Here is a 21379-nt window from a genome sequence, read left to right on the forward strand (position 1 = left end):
TGTGTTTTTTAAACTGTAGTACTGTGGATATTGTGACAGCATTTGCTCTACCTTTCCCGGGATCGAGTGTTTAACTCTGAGAAAGGACCATTTATTTGTCTGTCTCTGTTAAAGGATGCCAATCATTTGTACCCAGCCATAGTGTTTGCATGAGGGTAAGAACATCATCTCTCTGCCTCAACTTCTTGTCATACTTGTGAGGTGAAGATGATGAAAGATAAATCAGTGTTTTGGCAGTGTTTGTTTATTAATTAGCTATTTCTTAGTGGGGTTAAAACTGTTCAATTCAAGTCCTTGTTGTTTGTTGCCATGTTGACTGTACCATTTACTGTAATACATTTTTATGTCACTGTCTCACTCCTTATGTGTTCATTTATCAATGTTTTTGAAAGACAATTTTGAATATCTTTCCGTCATGTGAAAACATTAAAAGATATTGACATCCCGGTTTCTCTGTGTGGTTCTTTTCTTCATAATGATAGCTATAGAGATGGGTGCTGATATAAAAAGAAAAACCTTTCTATGCTTTAATCCTGACGTAACATAAGAGACAACATGATTTGTGCATGCATTTCACTAAACTTGCAATTAAACACGTTTACTCTTTATTCGCAAATCACATCTCTTTTTTTGGTCATTTGTACCTTAATTTGACAGGACAGCTGAAGAGAGAGAGGCAATGGTGAAGGTGAGAATGTGGGATGACATGCAGCAAAAGGTTGACCTGGAATGTAAACCCACAGCCGCTACGATGAGAACAATATTCCTTAGTGTGCACGCACTGACAGCTGAGCTCAACCGGCCACCCTGCAAGCCACAGTTCTTACAACAGAGGTATCTTCTTACATTGAGCAAGTGCAATTCCCGGTATTCCCATTTCATATTTATAGTTCTTTTCTTGTTTATTGTGACTTTGATTCACAGTCCCATTTTAACACTTTGTGGTTGTTGTTTGATAATTACCTATTCAGCATTTCTTATATCCCAAACACATGTTAATCCAACACAGTGAACAATTTGGAGTGGGAAATATTTAATGTCTGCCTTACAATTTTATGGATAATATATGCACAAATATTTGGCAAGAAAAGTACAGGATATGGAACAGTTGGGTTGAAATAGTAGAGATAAACTGTGCAAGAAAAAAATGTACAATCCAGTCAGGACAGCAGAACGGAGTGTGCGGAAATCATGATACAGCCACATAAATGAAACACTCAGCAAATCTTGACCTTGGGAAGCCAGGTGTGTGTGTGTGTGTGTGTGTGTGAGAGAGAGAGGGGGAGGGGGGGTTAAGAGACTGGAAGATGATGTACTGCAGGTCAGGTGATATTATCATCATCGTAACCCCAAAGGGATGTAGTTGCCATGGAGGTTATGTTTGTGAAGGAGGGAGCAGGACGAGGGGTTGAGTGTCTGTGTGTGTGTGTGTGTGTGTGGGGGGGGGGGTGGGGGGGTCACAGCAACGTATGTAGGTTGGTGGCTCTGGTCACACTAGAAAACTCATGCCTTTTTAAACATCAAAAACACCCATAGCAGATGAAACAAACTGAATGTTAGGATAAGGATTGGCATTATGTGAGATGTCTGTCTGTTGATATATCATAACATTTCCCTGTGTTCTGACAAAAAAAAAAATACAAAATATCATTGCAATATGATTATGCCCTTAAACCACATTAAACTTACTCTAATGTTATCATCAGCTTTCCCTCACATGCTACCTGAAGATGGCGCTCCATATCCTAGAATGACAGCGTTGCGTGCGTGATCGAGTGCCACAGCGAGAGAGAGGGAGCTGCTGTCTGCCTCCTCTCTGGTGCTGCTGCTGCTGCCTCCCCATCGCTGCAGTGCTTTGCTGCTCACCTCTCTTTCTCTCTCTCTGTCTCTCTCTGTCTTTCTTTCTTTCTCGCTTTCGTACCCAGCGCCTCGCCTCTTCCTCCTCCTCCGTCTCTTCTACACCCTTCTCCTCCTCCTCTTCCTCCTCCTCCACCCCGCGGATGTCTCAGGCTTGCACCCCCGGCCAAACACACCGGCAAATGGTCGCTCCATTCCCGGCAACTCAGGACGCAGCGGAAAAGGCGCACCGATCTGTTCTGATCTGATCTGAAGCACGCTGCGGATTGACTTGACAGAGAGGCGGACCAGGGGCAGAGAGGAAACAAGGAGAAGCTGGTCGCTGATTAGTGGCCAGGATCACATTTCGGTAAGTCATCGCGTTGTTTTCCCAGCTGTACACTTAACATGATCGGGCAGACAGAGAGAGAAAGCAGGTGATAGCGATCGCCTGTGATTTTGGCCATTATCATCTCACAGTGGGACCTGATCGCGAATTTTGGAGATACGCAGGAAATCTGAGCTTGACTTCTTTATCACGCATGGTGGAGGATTCTGGGAAAGTGTAGGTTTAAAAAATGATGCCCTGCTTTAGATAACAAGCGTGCTGCTAGGCTTCTCTCAGAAACAAGCGTCCAGCTGTGCTCAGATCACCCAACTCAGAAGAGATATTTTGCCCCAGCTGACTGCTGACCCAAATTCACCACTGGTGGTGGTGCGTAAAAGTGCTTTAAAAAGGTGTGAAAAATCACCTTTTAAACATAAGACAGGGTAATCCTTGCCCTGCATGGTTTATTCTTTTCACATCTGTAAAAAGTGAAGTTTTGCTTACATTTCTTAGAAATGCCTGGGCACAAAGGTAATGATCAGTATAATGGCATTTGATTTTTTATTGCTCCAAAAGTGTTACAGTGCAGTATTGCTTTTAAACCTCATTATCCAATGACACCCTTGAAGTTTGATTGAAATGCCTTTCGTCTGTGAGATCCTGGAGCACATGAGGTGAGGCAAGGATAGGAGTAGGGGTAAGTCTCCATACCTTTCCCACAGCTGTACTTGAGCTTTGATCAATAGACATTTGCAGGAGGGGGATTGTGAGCTGGCAGTTTGTCAAGGGCGTACAATTTATCCAGCAGATGATGTGGAGGAGAAGATGAGGAGGAGGGCAGGGCTGCTGTTAGGCATGCTGTGGGTTCATGTTCAGCCGACTGCATGTCAGCACTCGGGCAGATGTATGATGGACGGAGAGGGAAAGGGTATTAGTGGATGCTCAGGTTTATAAACCCTGGGTTAAATAGCATCTAAACCATAAAACTTTGGATTGAAATGTGCAGGTTAAGCAGCTTCCTCTGTGGCCAGGTAAGCAGCAATGCAACAAAGAGAACACAATCCCCTCTAATTCCCCTTAAACTGACCTCTGGTGCAGGAATATGGGGATATAGATTTTGCTCCATCCATAGACAGCAAGTTATTATGCCTTACCAGGACTTAAAGTGACAACAGGACATCCGTCCCCATGCCCATGAGCCACACATCTTCCAGAACATCAATAGACTTCATTATTGAAGGATAAGCAGCATTACAAAAGATCTATCACTGTGGGAACTGTGCCTCCCTCACTCACACACATAAGCATACACACACTTCATCCTCTCTCAAAATTTCCTAAAGATTAGTTTCTTTTTATGTCCAGTGAATGTCTCCAGTGGGCATGAAAAGCCTCGTCCTTCATCGCGGACACAGATTAAGCTAATTCACACAGCAGCGCAGGCCTAATGCCTAATCACTATGCTGCGCCGGCAGAACAGAGCAGTCTTTATACTGTGCTAGGAGAGAGAGCAAAGGGGGAAAGCTAGCCGCCGGTGCCTATTGATCGGACGGAGGGGCTACTGGCAGGCGTCCACAGGATGGAGTGCTGACAACAGTCCAAAGAGCTGCCGGGATGAGCTGGCCCGCCTGTCGCCTTACAGAGTAGTGCAGATGAGGAGGGAAGAGTTTGAATTATGGTCATCCTCCTCCCTGTAGCTTTGCAGGCTGAGGGAGGATTTGAAAATATTTGATTTTTTTCTGAGTTAGAGTGGGTTGTGGTTTAATGCACTGATCGTGTTGCAGATCAAACAAACAACAGTGCTTTTACCATGCTCTAAGGCCAAGTCTGGAGACGTGAAATGAGTTAAGACTGAGTGCTAGTGAGGTTGGAATTCCTCTTGAAAAGTCCACTTTGATGTTTGGCATCAAAATCCTCTTTCCAGGCTGTACAGTTATTTTGTTATATTGATATTGTAAAATGTCCAATGATGCAATACGATCTTCTGATTGTATTTAATGTTTCATGCAATAAAAAGACAGAAATCATCTCTCCTTAGCTTTCATTTGTTTCAGGAGTTTTGATAATTCATGTGACATGTTAGACAGCATATGAGCAAGACAATGAGTTCAAGCAGGACCAGGGGGCTCTGCTCCAACTTGACTCGTCAAGACAGGGCCAAAGAGTCACCACCTATTAACATTGCATATCTTTTTTTTAGCACAAACACAATATATATCTTAATCCACTGGCATAATTCCCTTCTGTTTCAGAAACGTTCTGACACCCGTGAGAGTACAGCATGTCTTACGTAGCACACATTATTTTGTTTTCTTCTGTTTTTAAGAACATTAATATTAAATGCAATGACTGATTGTTGAAATTGCACCAATGGCTTTCCTCCAGAGGAGCATGATGCCCAGTGGCAAACATGGTACCTCTTTGAGGAGTGACACACGCCCAGAGGCAAAGTCTGATGCTGCTTATTGTCAACAGGAGGTGAATAAAAGCTATTGTTGTATTGACTGTGCATCTTTTATCAGGCAGTCTAGATATCGACTGGTATAACGTCATGCTCTTATCGTGACTATTTCTCCTTGAACCTCGCGAAAAGAGCTTTTTCTACCATTGAGAAGTATTGCTCCATCTAACACAAGTACATGACTTAAATAAGAACATGAAGCCCGAGCAAGATAGAAAAAGAGAATAAAGAGTAAATGCTTTGATTTAACACTTTGAAGCCCTTCACTTGTCTTATCTGTTATCTTTTTTCATGTTTTCTTCGGCATGTTCACTAAAATGCAATGTGAATGGGCCTCAGGCAACAAACTGGCTGATATTTGATCCATACATGCCAATTATATTGATAACATGTTCTAGCTCAGGGGGGAGGCTCTAATTGACAGCCACAGTATGATCATCAATCACCTGATTCGATGCTGATGTTGGTGACTCGACGCTTATGAGCTTGTTTAATGACATAAAAACACTGATGTGTCTCAGCTAATGGGCAATTTAACATGATACCATTACAGTGGAATTGCTGTAAGAAAACATATATGTCATGCACCATTAAAACTAGACTATCACTCTTCTTTCCCTTGAGGGGGTTGGGTAGTGCACCCGACCCAACATGGGTATCTTATGAGTATGTGTCCAAGTTATATCTACAATGCTAATCCTCTTTCTATTTACAAAAAATCACAGGGACAGATGTGATGATGACTGTTTACCAGTGCTATTTGTGCTATTTCATTGGTGGATTTATGTCATTGTAAGTGTGACTGCCCATGTGGAAGAGCGTACACATGCCATACTTTAACAGGTGTCAGACCAGAAGTTACCCAAGATGTTGAGTCAATCACTTGAGATCTGAAGAGCTGGTGGATGATGTTGGTTGACCATCACAAGCTGCTTATTCAGGCAATGAGGATGCCTAACTTGGTGGAGATATTGTTTTGCAACAAATGCATGAGATTGAAAGATGAGGATGATGAAGAAGTTTAAACGAGCTGCATTAACACTGTCATAAATCGGCAATAGCTGAAAGTAAGCTGTTACTGGTGCGGCGTGCCTATGGCTAATGTTAGCTACAGCGGCTTGATGGCTTGAAATGTGTAGTGCTGTTTCCATTGAAAAGTAAGATGACTCTGATTGACCATACAGAATTCAACTGTGGCATTTTTACAGGCATTTTTTTCCTCACAGCTAAAATATTTTGTATACCCGGCGATTCCTTCTGGGGTGACTCTGACTTGGACATTGGATTGTTGAGCTTTTAACTTTTTTATGCATTTGTTTTCTTAAAGGAAACATGCTATGTTGAAGCACTGGCTGCTCTGTCAACAAGCAGCTGCCAGTATGTCCTGCTTTTAAGTTTCGATTCCGGTGCAGATTTTGTTTTGAGCAAAGAAGTAGGCAGATGAAAGCGAGCAAGCGAACTGTTTCAGATGGAACTGATTCTACTCTACCTATAAAGCCTCTGCATGTTTCTAATAAACACCACAACCTGAAACTTGGTAAAACTAGGATACAGTTAGGTAACAAGTTGTATTACTTTTGTTTTTATACCTTGATTGTATAACACAGCTAAACTTTGAAATCACTCAAAGACCTCAAGCAGTTTATTAAAAAACAGCCCATCTGTAGTTTGGAGGTGTTTACTAGCTTTGCTGGGTATGACATACTGCAATCCTCAAGTCCTCACAGCATATTCTGTATTCATATAATTGAGTTACTAAGTGATGCATTACAGCCCAATAGGTGAAGCAAGGTCAAGGTTTTGCATATTTAGCAAATGTATGTAATATCATTAATTTTCCTGTTATACGTGGACACATTTGAGTACGATTTGTGGACACACAGTGTTCAGCAGTTGTAGGAGGAGCACATCCTCCAACAGAAAGGTCTAGAGTCAAGGTCCCTTTTTGAACACTGGAGTGTCCCTGAGCAAAAGATGTCAGTTTGTAAAATGACTCTTATCTCTTTGCATATAAGGGGAAGCAGTGACCCTTTTTCCTGTCGAGGGAAGAAGCAGAATGCTTTATGTAAAATAAAAAACTGGAGATCATGGGAGTAAACATGTGAAGGCTGTACACTAGGCTTTTTGTTGATGTGACATGACCTTTTTTCATGCTTCCCATCTTTTATTTGTGCATACTCACAAACTGCTGACCTTCACAATAAAGTCAGAAAAGATAGTGAAAATATGTCTTAGTTTAGAGTGGAAAGGGGTGGACGACTCACTGTGTAAACCCTCACAACAGCTTTGAGAAAGGTGGTTCCTATCCCTCACTTCGGCAGACAGTTGTTAAGACTGAAGGCTCTTCTAATAATTACCTAAATCATCTGTCAGGTTGCTTCATGGCGTCATCTCAAAGGTACAGCCAGGCTTTAGCAGCAGTAAGAGATTTAGCCTTCTGAAGTGTCCTTGAGCACTTAATCCTCCTATCAGGTATGTATCACATTCCTCCTTCTTTAAAGAAGACGAAATACAGTCCCGCTTTAATAATCCTTGAATTTAGGGCTTGATTTTTGCATTCATACCACAGGTAGTCATAAAAAGGGCTTCATGGTGTTGGGATGTAAAAGCAGTCACTAATTGCTTTGTTTTGTATATTTTAGTGATTAATGAGAGCAGGACTTTGAGGAGCTCCACAGGAAGAAGACAGTGAGCGAGGAGGTAGCGACGTGTCAATGTTGGAAAGAGTCCAGAAAGGCAGCAATGTGTGTGTGTGTTTGTGTGTGTTTGAGAGAGACAGACAGCAAGGGAGAGGGGTGTTCGGATGCCTGGTGTGTTTCTGCCGCCGATTTCTCCTCCCATCTTCTAACGAGCTCGCTGCAGATGGGACTTCCTCTGTCAGCCCACAGGCCCTCCTCCTCTCCCCCTACTCCATTATCGCTCAGTGTTTAGTGCAAGAGACAACAAAGGAGGGGACGTAAAAAAAAAGATGGGAGAGAAAATGAGTGATAGGATGAAAAAGGCATGAAGAGAGAGGAGGGTTAAGGGTGCAACTTAGAGATGAGGGGATTCACAGGCAGAGGTAAACGGTGGCAAAGATGGGGTGAGTGGGATGTAAGTGAAAGACGGAGAGGTGGGAAATGAAGGCTGGTGATGGAGCTTGTCTGGGAGTAAGAGAGGCATATAAACAGTGAGAGAAGGAAGGGAAAAAAAAAGGTGTTAAGTAAAAACAATATAATGAGAAAAACTCCAGAATTGCATCCTTGTGTTGTTTACAAGAGCCAAAAATTAAAATTCTGCATTTTAAAACCTAATGAAAGGAATTAAGTGAAGACCTTTCGGTGGTGTCTCTGGTTGCCTAGCCATGACATCACTTGTGTGCCTTTCAACCATGCACTTGCTAAGCTGAATTAATAATTGGCTCTGCTATCCAGGTCTGCCTGAGTTAATTGAGCATCAAAGAGGAGCCATAGCTGGAGCACAGATCATCTTGATTTCCCCGGGCGAAAATAAAGCCCAGAGTAGGCTCGTGCATATTGAGACTCTGCATGGAAGTGTGTCTGTTTGTTGTTCTGTCAGTGTGTGCATGTGTGATTGGGACCTTTTCTACAAGTATGGGGTTTATTAGTACAGGTTAGAAAGTTTGTGTGTGTGTTTGCATGTGCTTTTAAGTGCATGTGTGTTTGACTGCTTTCAAACCAACGTGTTTTCGTATCAAGTTCTTTGGCATTCTCTTCATTATTTGACTGCACTGCTGCTTCACCACCTCCCTATTCTGATCCACCATCATTGGTTTGCTCAATTCTATATAATCTGCAGGTATAAGAAACTTACTTGTTGACTCATAGGAGAATATATCAAGAGCTGAAGTGTAGCGCTGTAGAGAGAGACAGAGAAGGGGTGATCATAATGATATGTTAGGTGTCAGGAGATAGGGAGGCATATTGTAGGTGGCTTCATCTATGGTCTCTTTGCACAGCAACATGGTATTATCCTTCTGTCTGATCAAGTGGGAAATAACATGTTGGATAGGATATGAACACCTGCGCCTGGATGTGTGTGTGTATGTGTGGCCAAGTATGTGTGTGTATGTCTTGTGTGCTTGCTTTCCTCTGCACAAATACTCATGTTGAGATTGATGAGATATCCTGTAGTGAGTCTTTGGGGCTGTTTGTGAGTTTATGAGGTTTTATATGATAGGTAATGCAGTTATCAGTTTTATAATTATAGTCAAGTTTCAACAGATTTGAACTAACATCGTAATAATTCAAATAAACTTAATTCCATCTCTCATCCTCTACAATGAAGTAAAAAAAAGCATGGTGTTCTTTATTCGCAGTTCCTCGACTGTGAGGCGGCTGCATTTGAAGTCACAGCTTAAAGCCTTACCATTATCCATGATTTTTCCATCTGTGTTGTTGATTACAAAATGCTTTCTCACATCGCATCTCAGATTGTATGGTGTCACGATTATCCGTTCGGCATGGTTGGCTAGTTTTCTCCATTTAGCATTAGCGTAGAGAACATTAGCCTAGTTCACAGAGCAAACAGTGCATCAAACAGCCAACGCACCCCCCAGCTTTTGTGCAGTGTGCAGCCTGTTGCACTGAAAGATTTAATTCAAGGTTGATCTGTGATTGCAAATGGAATGTTTAGTTTTAATGTTGTTTTGAATTTAATATTATACGTTTACAACAAAGTGGGTTTAAACTTATAAATGCGCACATGTTAATGTCTCCTTAAGGCAGAGTTTGTTCTGCAATAGCAGCTGCCAAACCAAAGGGAATGTGAGCGTTAATATTGTCAACCATAATTGATTAGAGAACTTAATGCAAATGCATTTGTGTTCTGTCTATTATTTTGTTCAACATTGTTCCAGGCATCTTTTCACATTGGTGGATTTAGCATGCAGGAAAAATGTTATTGAGGTTGACTTGTAGTTTAATATCAAGGAGCATTTAACAGTAGTTTGTAGCTGAAAACATGTACTATGTCTTACGTTTGCACATCTTTTTCATGTATAATGCAAAAAAAAGCACCTCATGAGTCATGTGGCAGAATTCACATCCTGATTGGCAGCTTCTTTATATCATCTGATTATTGTAAAAAGTAGCAGATGTTTGATGAGGCAGACACTTGTTAATTTCTCAATTACTTTTCTATTTCTAAATTACATGGAGCAATAAATATTCTGATCTATTGGCAGTGCAATGACGGAAACGAGCAATGCAAACTTTTTTTAAATGTCCTCGAGCAGAAACAGGTTCATGTTGAACAAACAGTGGGTTTACAAGTTTGGTATCCTATAATTGATGCAACAGATATGTATTGGCTACTGCAATCGGAAAATGCCAACTTGTTTGCCAATATATCTGTCAACAAACTGAAAAAAAAAACACTCAGCGGATATGTAGGTGCATTCTAGTTCTAAAGCTACCTAAGAGTGTAATGTTAGTCGTAAATTTGGATTCAGTGATACAGCAGCTTTGGCCAAGTGAGGCAAAAAAAATATAAAGTTTGTCAAATAAACCAAAATTCATCTTCACAAAAAGGGTTTCATATATAAGGTATGATCCATTGTCTGGCCAGTTTCTTTGCAAAAATCAGATTGGCTTTCCTTTACTTTTATCATTCTTCTTGGGTCCAACAACACACACACACACACACACACACACACACACACACACACACACACACACACACGCACACAGGTGTCACTATCTTAAAAGCTTGAGGCCAGCCAAGTGGTATAAATGCCAGAGCTGATGCCTGAGGTGGTATCAGCAGACAGCCCATCAGCAGCAAACACTGATTCTTATCAGCCGTGTATTGCTGCGGCTACTTCCACCTGTCAATCAAGCAACCTTTTATATCTGTAAAAGGGATTTGATTTAAATGATGGCAAAGACATTGGCAGAAGAAGACATAAGGATCAGACCAATATGGCCGGTTTATGTGTGGTGTTTATGTGTGTGTGTGTGGGTGTGGGTTTTATGTTCACCTGGATCAACAAAAGAAGAAAGAAGATATCCAGACAGAAAGCAAGTGACATCAGAGATCAGAAGCTGCGAAAGAAAGAGAGTAGGACAAAAGGTTAGAGGTGCTGCAAATGGCAGCGCTATATGACAAGCTGTCTCTGAACTCGCAGCACCCACCTGTAGGACACAGACCACGACGTACGATTTGTAAGCACGGAGCCGGGCAAGGTTTTAGCTGTAAGTGTTTTCTGCACGTCGAAGAAAAACGGCAGCTGAAATAATGTTTTGACCACGGGGCTTTTTATTAGGTTGTTTATTGATGTGTGTTGACAGTGGAGAGCTGCATCCACAGTCGAGCCTCAGCTCCAGCTGTCCACATTATTCGATTTAATTTCACAGTCCCTGAGCTAACAAAGGCAGGTTTTCTGTCTAGCTACACATTGTGCGTGTTCCGAGTGAAGCCCATGTCAGTGCAGGCTGTATACACTCTATCCTGATATTCAGCACTTTTATTTATGTCCAATTCCTCCTGAGGCATCCTTTGTTATACAGCATGCCTGACAACAAAATGCTTTCTCTAAGCATAGCAGGATTCTTCTATTTGGTGTTTTCAGATTAAACAGATATGAATGTCCTGTGGACTGCTGTGCATGGGAGAGCCACAATAACACAAGGTTGTTCAGGAATGAAGAATGATGATGATGAAGGCCCATGTTTTATTGTGAGGCTGGTGGTGGGCAATGAATTATATATCACAGAGATCAGGAAGAGAAATGTTTCATGTTAAGGTCTGATGTAAGCATGCAGTGGATGTTGGAATAAAATTCAACAAGCTCAACGATGGGGAAACCTTGTGGTTTTGAAGAATAGCCCTACTCACAGATTTGTTTGGTCTTTTGTTGTTGTAACACTTGTGATGCCGAGCAAGAGAAGTGTGCAGGATTTTTTTTTCTTTCAATTTGCCCATCCCCCTGAAGAACCAGCAGTAGGCTCAAAGGGATGCTAAATTCATCCCAATATTGTGATTAAATCTGAAAAAATCTTTGTATCTCAGTCCAAAAAGTCAATTTAAAGATTTGTTGGGTTGAAAAAAGGATTGTTAAAGGGTGGCTGTGGCTCAGTTGGGGGAGTTGGTCGACTCTCAACCCGAAGGTCGAGGGTACAACATGCACAACAGCACAACAGCAACTGCAGCCACATGTCCGATGTGTCCTTGGGCAAGACACTTAACCCCGAGTTGCCCCCGCTGCTTTGTCAACTATGTATAAATGTGTATGAATGGGCCAGTAAATACTGATGGACACTTTTCTGTGCCGTCAGAGTGTGAATAGGTGTTAATGCGCTATACAGTCTAAAGTCCATTTACCATTTACAAAATGCACATTTAGTTGTCTATAGTGAAATCTATGGACAGATTAAAGTAATAAATTATGTAATTTCCAGGTATGGCTTTTTAAATGGGGAAAACAATGACTACTTTATGCACAGTCATAAGTCATCTGAGGGTTGACATAATATTTCAAAGGAATTATTGATCAAAAACCCACCCAGTCACTTTCTCCAGATTTGAACTGGGCTGAATTTAATGTTTTAACGCCAAACAGGAGACTATTATTTTTTTAAGACAATCGAGTTTCCCATTCCAACAGCTTCATTAAATCCTTGTAGTCAGTCGGCCACATTTACTAATATCTTCCTAAGTTTTTCTTAAATTAGATTTTCAGAGAGTTTGGCAGATTCATGACCCTGTTCATGTGCTGCAGAATTGTACGCACCTGTGTTCTTAAATTGATGAATGCCATATCCTCCTAAGCTCAAGCCAGTTGTTCCTCATTTGCATAGTTAATGCCAAGCAGCATGAGCCACTCCGATTGCCTATAAGAGGGAGTGAGACTGCAGGGCCATTTGAACCTACAAAATTGAAAAGAGAAGCAGTTAAATTAAGATTTAAAACTGATAGAGCGCTAATAATAATAACAGTTCTGATTTATATAGCTCCTTTCAAGAAACCCAAGAACGCTTTACAGTAAAATAAAACACAACAAAGAAACAAATAACACAAAACAAACAAGTGAAGGAAAAGGAGCTGGGTGCCCGTTGGGGGAGTGCTTTGTTAACTGAGGCCGTGGGCCTTGGTGAACAGGTGGTGTTGGAGAAGAGTTTTGAAAATGTCCAGAGATGCAGCAGTGTAGATTTAGGAGAGAGTTTCAGAAGGAGGGGGCTGAGGCACTGTAGGCTCTGTCACCAAAGGATCCCAGTTTGGTGTCGGGGGTGGAGAGCAGGCCTGTGGCTAAGGACCGGAGCTGTCAGGATGGGATGTAGTGATGGAGGAGGTCAGTGAGGTATGGTGGGGCTAGAGCATGCAGAGATTATAGGAGTAGGAGGAGTTTATATTCAATGCGGGACTTGATCGGTAGCCAGTAGAGGTGCTGGACTTGGTTTGTGAGCAATACTTTTTCTTTTTTTTAATTAAGGTGCCGATACAGCTGGAAGTGGGGTGGTTTTGGACGCATTAGTAGAGGATACACAAGTGCTAACTATATATGTTGAATTTCAATGAGCTTTCCCTGTTAAGATAAGACCTAATATTGTATAATTGAAAAATTAAGAAGATTGCATTTAAATCACACATGCATATGTTATTTTAAAATATTCTGTTACAAAATAAAGGATTACAAAATCCCCAATAGCTTGGCATCGTAAATCAGTAGATTTTGTTCCTAACTAATCCCAGATAACAAAAAAATATCTTCTTAAAAACTAAATAAGTTTGTTTTAAGGAGAAATTTCTTCCAAAGAGCAGGAGGTGAATGAGGCCCAACGTCTTGCTCGAGGACCCTGAAGTAGACGGGAGGCTCAGCTTTACACACTCACTACAGCTGCAGTTAAATTTAGTGTGAAATCTTCTTTTTGAGTTTCTTCAAAATACTAGTGCTAAAAAGTGATGTGTAGGATTCTGACATTTTGGCGAGCCAGGGGAATACTGTGGTTACTCATTTGGCATCAAATAGCCTCATAAATAGCATTTGATGATAGTCTGTCAGTGTCTGTGATATCTCCTGCATGGTTACACTGCACAGATCCCAACTGTGGCCAGGATCGAACCGCGAGCGCACATTAATTTAATTCATCTGTCTTCTGTGGGTTGCATCTGCTATGTATAATTCATCAAGCAACTCTCTGTTGATATCCGCATATAAATTAACTTGGATATTGTGCAGCTCATGAATTTCTAACGGCATATGTACACAGTGGAACCACAGTAGTACATCAGCTCTGCTGCCTCTTGCTTGAGAGAAACAGAGTGAAAAACATTTTATGTTTTGGAATGTTTTCAATCATAAAACGAGTAATAAAAAAAAAAAAAGAAAAAAAAAAGTGGCCCACAGGCTTTTTCATGAAATGTTCACAAAGCAGAGCCACCCCTCACTGTTGTGCGTGCCAATTAGGGATGGAATCTGCTGGGTCTGCTGGAGATATATTGGGTATTGTGTCTTCATAGGAGACACTGAAAACAGAATAGGGCTACTCAGGCGTGTCTGTCATTACTGTTTGATTTATAGAAGTTCCAGAGACAAAGAGAAGATCAGAGAGGCAGAGAAGGTTTGATCATTTTAACCAACAACTTGCTGCACACTTAGAAAAGGGGGAAGACTGACAAAAACAGGTCATGCGTGGGTTCGTGACGAAGCGACAGTGACTTGGTATCTTAAAATCCCATCTGGTCTTTAGCTCTAGGCGTCATTTATCTTATAATTACGGTTATTTATCTTGGGGCTTACAGTATTTGTCAGATCTGCATGCCTTTTTCTGCCAGTTTTGACTTTCAGTGATATTTGAAGAAGGTTTTTAAACAAACAAAACAAATGCTGCTCTCTCATTTTTTACAAAATGCAACAGTCATTTGCAAAGACAAGATACCCCTCGCTGTTGTTTGGGCCAATTAGGCTCACAATCTGCAGGGGTTTGGGGCCTGTGCCAAAGATTTTGAGTCAGAGTCTTCATGTGTCAGGGAGAGGCTTTTGAAAAGAATTGAGAAAAAGAGACTTGCAGAATTCCCAGAAATGCCTAAAAAAATCGTACAAATCATACACAGACACACACAGACACGTACCATTTCTGTCACTCTCATATCTCTTTTCTCTCCACGCTCTCTCTCTCTCTCTGTGGACCGCAGATAGACAAGACGACACATATTCTAAAACCAAGAGACAAACAATTGATTATATACGCTACAGTTGCAACAAAAATCCACTTCACAGCCAGGGAATTGCACACACAAAAACACACACACACACACACACACACACACACGCACACGCACACACACCCACATACACACACACACACACACACACACACACACACACACACACACAGAACTAGACTGCAGGAAAGAGTGAGCCATTGCCAGAACACTGTGGAGGAAGGAGTGTTGAGTTAGAAGCTTATGTGATATTAATTCGACTAATTTGACCTGAAACCGCAGACATGGGATGATGGAAGATGTTTTCACAGTTAACGTCTCTGCAACGGAACCTTTGGCTCAGTGAGGCTTTTATAACTGAAATGGACTCGCTGGGTCTCTCCAATAGAAAATAAAATGATATTGATTTCAAAGGCAGCAGCAAGCAAAGCTTGGGATTGCATTTTGTGCCGGTGGGTTACCTTATCTGCACCCTTATGTCTGATAGATGGTCAATATTAGTGTTTCCAGATTCAAAAGGTCACTTTTAAAAGACATATAGTGATTTTCACTGTTTGGTGTTTATAATTTGTGAAAGCCATTGTGTACTCGGGCAGGGACACTTTACTGTACTGGCCCTTTAAGAAGGTTAGTATGAAACACAGTGTAGTGATGAAGGGGCTTGACATTTTTTCCAGTAAAGCAGGATCCATTTACCATAAACTTCTTCTCTTCTCACAGAGTCTACCATTTTGTATTTATATGGAAAACATGTCGTCTTTCCAAGCTCAAGAAAAGAAAGTTTTACCCTATTTTATTCAGTGAGGGTTAAAAAATGGAAAGCCGATTTCAAGCCGTTTTTTCTGCCGAAGTGTGACAAGTTTGTTGAACTGTTGAATAATCTGTGATCACAAGGTCTAATGAAACCAAAGGCACAGTGAGGTGTCTCACTTTGATCTTGGAGGTTCTTAGCCCGCCAGCACGCAAAGCCTTAAACTGTTATGACGGGGAGGGCGAGTGAGGAGCGGAAGTTTTTAGATCCTGTCAAGTGTTTCAGAGCGTTACATCATTTCCATGTCTTCCACTTGGAGATTATTGCAACTGTTTAAGAAGGAGTCAATTCCGTTTTTCCCACAATAAAGTGTGATTGTGATGGGTCAGTGAAGCAGATTTAGAATGCACCAACATTCATGGATGGACACGCAAACTCTTTCTGTTTTGTACACAGCATAGGATATTCTGCAGTCATAATGTGCAGAGAACTGAATTTCCCTTGGTGGTTAGTGAGGCAATGTTACTCTTTCTCCCATTATGGCGCTTTCACAAAGACAGCAGGAGGCCAGAGAAAGTACAGAGGGCTCCACCAGCTTCTCCACTGGAGGCCCACCGCCCTCAGCCTCATGCCCAGCGGTGGACACTCTTTGTCGGCTGACTGGTGTGGGCTGAGTGGAGACGGCTCCCTGCTGTGTCGGGCTCATGCTCACACTGGAGGTGTACACGTGATGCACAAACACATACACATATGAGAAAACATACACCCACTGTCTTGTTTTCTGTCTTACACACACACATACACACACACACTGCAGGGTAAGAAGGTGAGCAGGTTAGTAGAAAGAGTTCAGGGTGCCACCAGGTCGTATTATAGAGATGCTGAGGTCATTATTAGCGGGGCTGTTTGATTGCAATGACAGCATAGGGATCACATGAGGGGTAGAGCGATATAATGTGCCAGCAGAAGCATTAGATCAAAGTACCAAAAAGAAGGATTGATTCTGTTTGATCATTAATAGACAGACTGTATGCAGTTGTAGTGCAAAAGGTAAAGTTGCTTAGAATTTGCAGAGCATGCCATCCTTCAAATAAACCAAAAATTTTCTTTCCTTGTTGAATGTTTTTTAATCACTCATCATGTGTTGGCTGCTATCTATTTTTCATATTCATTCATATTTATTTTTTGGGGGGGGCCTTTATTCATTCATGTGAGGCGTGTGAGGGAAGATAGGCAAGATCTCATTACTCTGGCCGAGTGAGGAGGGAACTGATCTATCATTAAAACGGGATCATTATGATCCGTTGAAGGGGGGATATGAATTTGAAATTCTAATTTGAAGAGGAGCGGCCTGTTATACATCGTACAGGGAGATGACTGAATCCTGAAAATATAACAGAGAAACTATGGAGCAAACGTGAGCTCAAAGCAAAATCAACAATGTCATCACACGGCAGGCTTGTTGTGCAGGGTTAATTGGATGAATTCAAGACGCATGTTGCTGTATGCAAAGAGTGTTGCCAATCTTTGGACATGATGCAACAAGAAGACAGACAAAACAGAGAATAGGTTTGTTTCTTCATGTAAATTCAGCAAGTGCTTTCAATCAAAGGTGTCTAATTTAACCCAACGTCAGGCAAACATAACCTCCAATTGATCCAGCCGAAGATAAATACTAAGATATTGATAACTGTGAAAATGAACATGGAGCATGCATGGCAGAGGTTGTGTGATCGAAATTAAATAAGCGTGTATGGGAATTCATCATGTTGCTAATCAGGATTGATTATTCTTCCCACCTTCACGACTGTGAGATGTTTTTCTGTGGTAATTTAGTAAATGCATACTTGTGGTTCTGTGGATTTGATGCAGTGTGTTCTCTGGGCAGATGACAGAATAGCTCCTTTACCTCTTCTTTTCTTGTACTTATTGTTTTATTCTTTTACCACATCATTTAAATTTTCTTTTTTCTTCTATCTCTCCTTGTTTCTGTCATTACATTTTGTCTTGTTGTTTCCTATTTTTTGTCCCCCTCCTTCCTTTGCCTCTTTCACTTCTTCTGCTACTTTTTGCTTCTTCCCCTTTGTCTTTTTCTTCCTCATTTGATTTGGTATTTTCTTGTCAACTAAACACGCTTTTTAAGGTTGGAATACTTGCTGTTAACTATGCATTCAAACCTTTTAAATTCCTTTTGACGCAATAACTCAGTGGTGTAGTGTGTTTGTGTGTTAAAGTCTGTGTGTGTGTGTGTGTGTGTGAGAGTGTGTGCAGACTTTAGTTGCAATCACTAAGCTGAACAGATAACCAGTACTTGTAGAGTTTGGGTTATTCCTCCTTGTAGTCACTTCCCTACTCATTTTTTCTCTTACCAAATGATCCCTTTCGGATTGAAGTCGCCTTTGCAGCCCCATCATGTTTTTTTTATAGCAATGTGACCCCACATACAGCATGGATGAAATGGAAACAACAGCAACAACTGCCATGTTGTCCAGCATTTCAAGCTTGGTGTCGCATCGTGAGCTTCTTTTAGTATAATTATTGTTTTGTTCAATCTCCAAGTTTATTTTAACTGTTATGCTTTTTGCAAAACACTTATTTGTGTTTGCTTCCAAGCTGGAGTTGTTGTCAGTTTCCCTGGAAACCATTGTTCACCAAATGTGACCAGACTGTGCTTGTTGTCTGCGGTGCATCAAGGTCATCACATGGGGGTGGCATGTGTTGTTGGTCTTTCTGTGAAACTCCTGATGCTTTCAACAAAGCTCCCAAAGAGATGCAATTTATAAGCCTTCATGCAACCTTTGTAAAACGCTGATTGCTTTGTCTTCTCATGAAGGAAGGTAAGAGGATAGCTTCAAGATGAAGTGAATTATCTAACAAACATGTGCCAAGGTGTTTCCCTTTCTCTTTCCCTCCAGATCAAGCAAGTGTGTTCTTCTTTAAGTCTTCATCTATCTATCTGCCACACACACACACACACACACACACACACACACACACACACACACACACACACACACACACACACACACACACACACACACACACACACACCCTGGTAGAGGGCACAGTTAAGCTCAGAGGTTAACAACTCACTGAGGTCCCATATGTCTGCGGCAGCAATAGCAGACACTAAGAGGCTGATCACACCTCTGAGGCACAGAGGGATGGAAAGAGAAAGATTTTCCTGAATGTGTCTTAACGAGTGGCAAAGGAGGAGCAGGGAAAGCCACAGTGCAAACAAAAATGCTCTGATCATCTCTCTTTGCTTTTCATTGTTGGACAATGCACAGGATCGATAATGAATACAATGTTCTGTCATGTTTGTGTTTGTGTCTCTTTGTTGTCTTGGGAACTTGTTTAGAAAGCATGAATCAGGATGGAGACAGAAACATCTTGCTTACTTTATTCAGATCAGACAGAGCACTCTATGTTTGGCTTTCTATTTTCCAGGCACACACACACACTTTCAGTACTCGCACAGTTAGACAGACTAACCAGATGCCCCAAGGCCTTTTGGCTTGCAAAAAGGGACACAGAGCTCTATTGTTTTCTCTGTGATTCAGTTATTACACAGAGATTAACACTGTGGAACTCTTCTGTGACACCCAAGGGCTTTGAACCCAGAGAGAGCGAGCATTAAATGCCCTTTTCTTCCTCTCTCTCTCTCTCTCTCTCTCTCTCTCTCTCTCTCTCTCTCTCTCTCTCTCTCTTTCTCTCTATCTCACTGTCTCTCACACACTCATATTGCTCATGATGTTACACACTTATTCAGGCAGTGCCAAGCAAACGGCCGCAATTATGGCTGAAAATCACACACAGACACACACACACATACAGACACTGCTGAAGCACTCATGCATTTTTCTGGAGGAATGTGTTCAGTGGCTGATAAGGAGGAGAATAGGACAACAACATTAGAACAGAAATGCCAGCACAGCGACAATATTTTCACATACACACACACCTGCCCCATACATTTCAACGCTTACACATTCACCTCTAATGTATAGAATCCAGTTGATGTACTGCTCGTTCTAATGGGACAGATGCTTCATGACGACTGGAGCAGCAAACAAAAAAATGGTATAAAGCCACGGCGCAAATGAGAACTTTGATGCCCATTGATTCATATTTCAAAACAGCAAAGGACATTCAAATACTGCATCTTCAGCAAATCTGTCTCAAAACAAAAGATGATTGTCTGTGAAGCACACGCGTGCCAACAGCACATGAAAGATGAGAACAAAGAGAGAGAGAAAAAAATGGAAGGAACGGGAGAGATGAAGACCAGAGAGAGGGAGCAACAGAGACAGTGGCAGCACGAGGGAAAGAGAGAGAGGAAGAGTAGAGCGAAAGAGGATGATGTCATGCTGATAGCACTGAAGCTGCACGATCCCAGTGGGATCTCCCTTCCTCCGACAGATGTACGGCATCTCAGTGGGATCAAACAGTACCAGCAGGAAGACATTCTGCTCCAAGCAGCTGGAGGAGCATGAAAATAACATCCAAGCATCCGTTGTGTGTCTTCACCTCTGTGTGTGATTGTGCACATGGGCTTCAACTGTTACATGCATGCATCACACATCAGGTGGTATCAGAATGCTTTGTAGCTAATTAAATTCCCTTTGTGACATGCCTAGCACTGTCATTCTACTACTCACAATGTATTTTAAATGCATGTATTTACAGTATATTTATTATAGTGGCAGGATACTAATGGCTATATTAAAAAAAAAATACTAATGCAAATAGAGAATGAATACTAGTTAAAGATAAAGACAGAGCGCCATTTAGTCAAGCTCTTTTTTCTCCAAGAACAACATAGTAAAGAAGGACCATCTGACAATAGAGAGCAAAGATAGAATAGTAACTCAGGATTTGATAAGATAGGATAGGAAACCATACGATACCCAGGATAAAAATAATATTCACATAGTGTATATATATGTATATATTTTTTCACACCTCTTGCTGCCACCCCTAATATAAAGTACTATGGTTGAGAATGGGGCAAGAGAGTTATCATTTGTCACTGTATTTGTGTGTCTTTAGCAAGCAGTTGGCTACATTCCCTTAGCAGACGCTTTTATCCAAACACATCACAGAGTAATCCATTCATAGACCGCCACTGAACCGCCCCTCGACCTTCTGGTTGAGAGGCAACGACTCTACCAACTAAGCCACAGCCGTCATGATTCAGAGATTGTAAGTTGCAATCTGTCTCCATTATTGCAAAAACATTACCTGCCAAGTAATGAATTGGAGTTTGAAAAAGTAGTTCCTGCTTTGGAACATTCAGCTTGCAGCTTAAGTTGTGCTTCAAAGGGTATAAACCTGGGGCAACAAGGTATTATTTTTAAATGTTTTCAGTGTCTAACATATGAAGTCGCAATGTGAATTATATGTTTTTAAGAAGAAAATATAATCGCCTGTACTTGTCCACTTGCTTTAACCTATTTTGTAATTGGCTGATTTTTTCTTGTGAAGTTAAAGCTCAACCCTTTTTGACAGTTAAAAGATTATTAGAGTAAGGTAGTGGTAAGCCTTCTTAAATGTGGAGAGCAAATGATTTACTCTACATCTTATCTTGACTTACAGGTGGTTTCATAGCTGGTATAAATATATGCAGAATAGCTTTGATGTGTGCGTGTGTGATAGCTTGCAAGTGCTGTCAACCGCATGTATACTATGTATTAAACGTCAAGGCTGTGAGGGATAGTATGTGTGGATGTGTGATGATATAGCCATGTTTCCCGACAGCTCTGTGCCTCTCTTATCCAGCTCTCCTGGGTAAACTCCTCCTGTCATTCCCCAGCACAGCTCTTTACACGCTGGCTTT

General features: G+C 41.4%; 1 protein-coding gene across 3 annotated transcripts in view; it reads left to right on the top strand.

Annotated features, from left to right (window-relative positions):
• The first annotated feature begins 1605 nt into the window (after window positions 1–1605).
• The window catches only part of ctnnd2a (catenin (cadherin-associated protein), delta 2a), a 238820-nt gene continuing 219046 nt past the window's right edge, over window positions 1606–21379 (top strand). Inside the window, exon 1 of one of the 3 annotated variants that reach the window (XM_065948760.1) lies at window positions 1606–2206. The gene's annotated coding sequence lies outside the window, so the exon portion shown is untranslated. The remainder of the gene's footprint in view (window positions 2207–21379) is intronic. The other 2 variants (XM_065948759.1, XM_020641668.3) reach the window with 2 other exon arrangements.

Source organism: Labrus bergylta, chromosome 20, assembly GCF_963930695.1.
Source record: "Labrus bergylta chromosome 20, fLabBer1.1, whole genome shotgun sequence".
Lineage (NCBI taxonomy): Eukaryota > Metazoa > Chordata > Actinopteri > Labriformes > Labridae > Labrus > Labrus bergylta.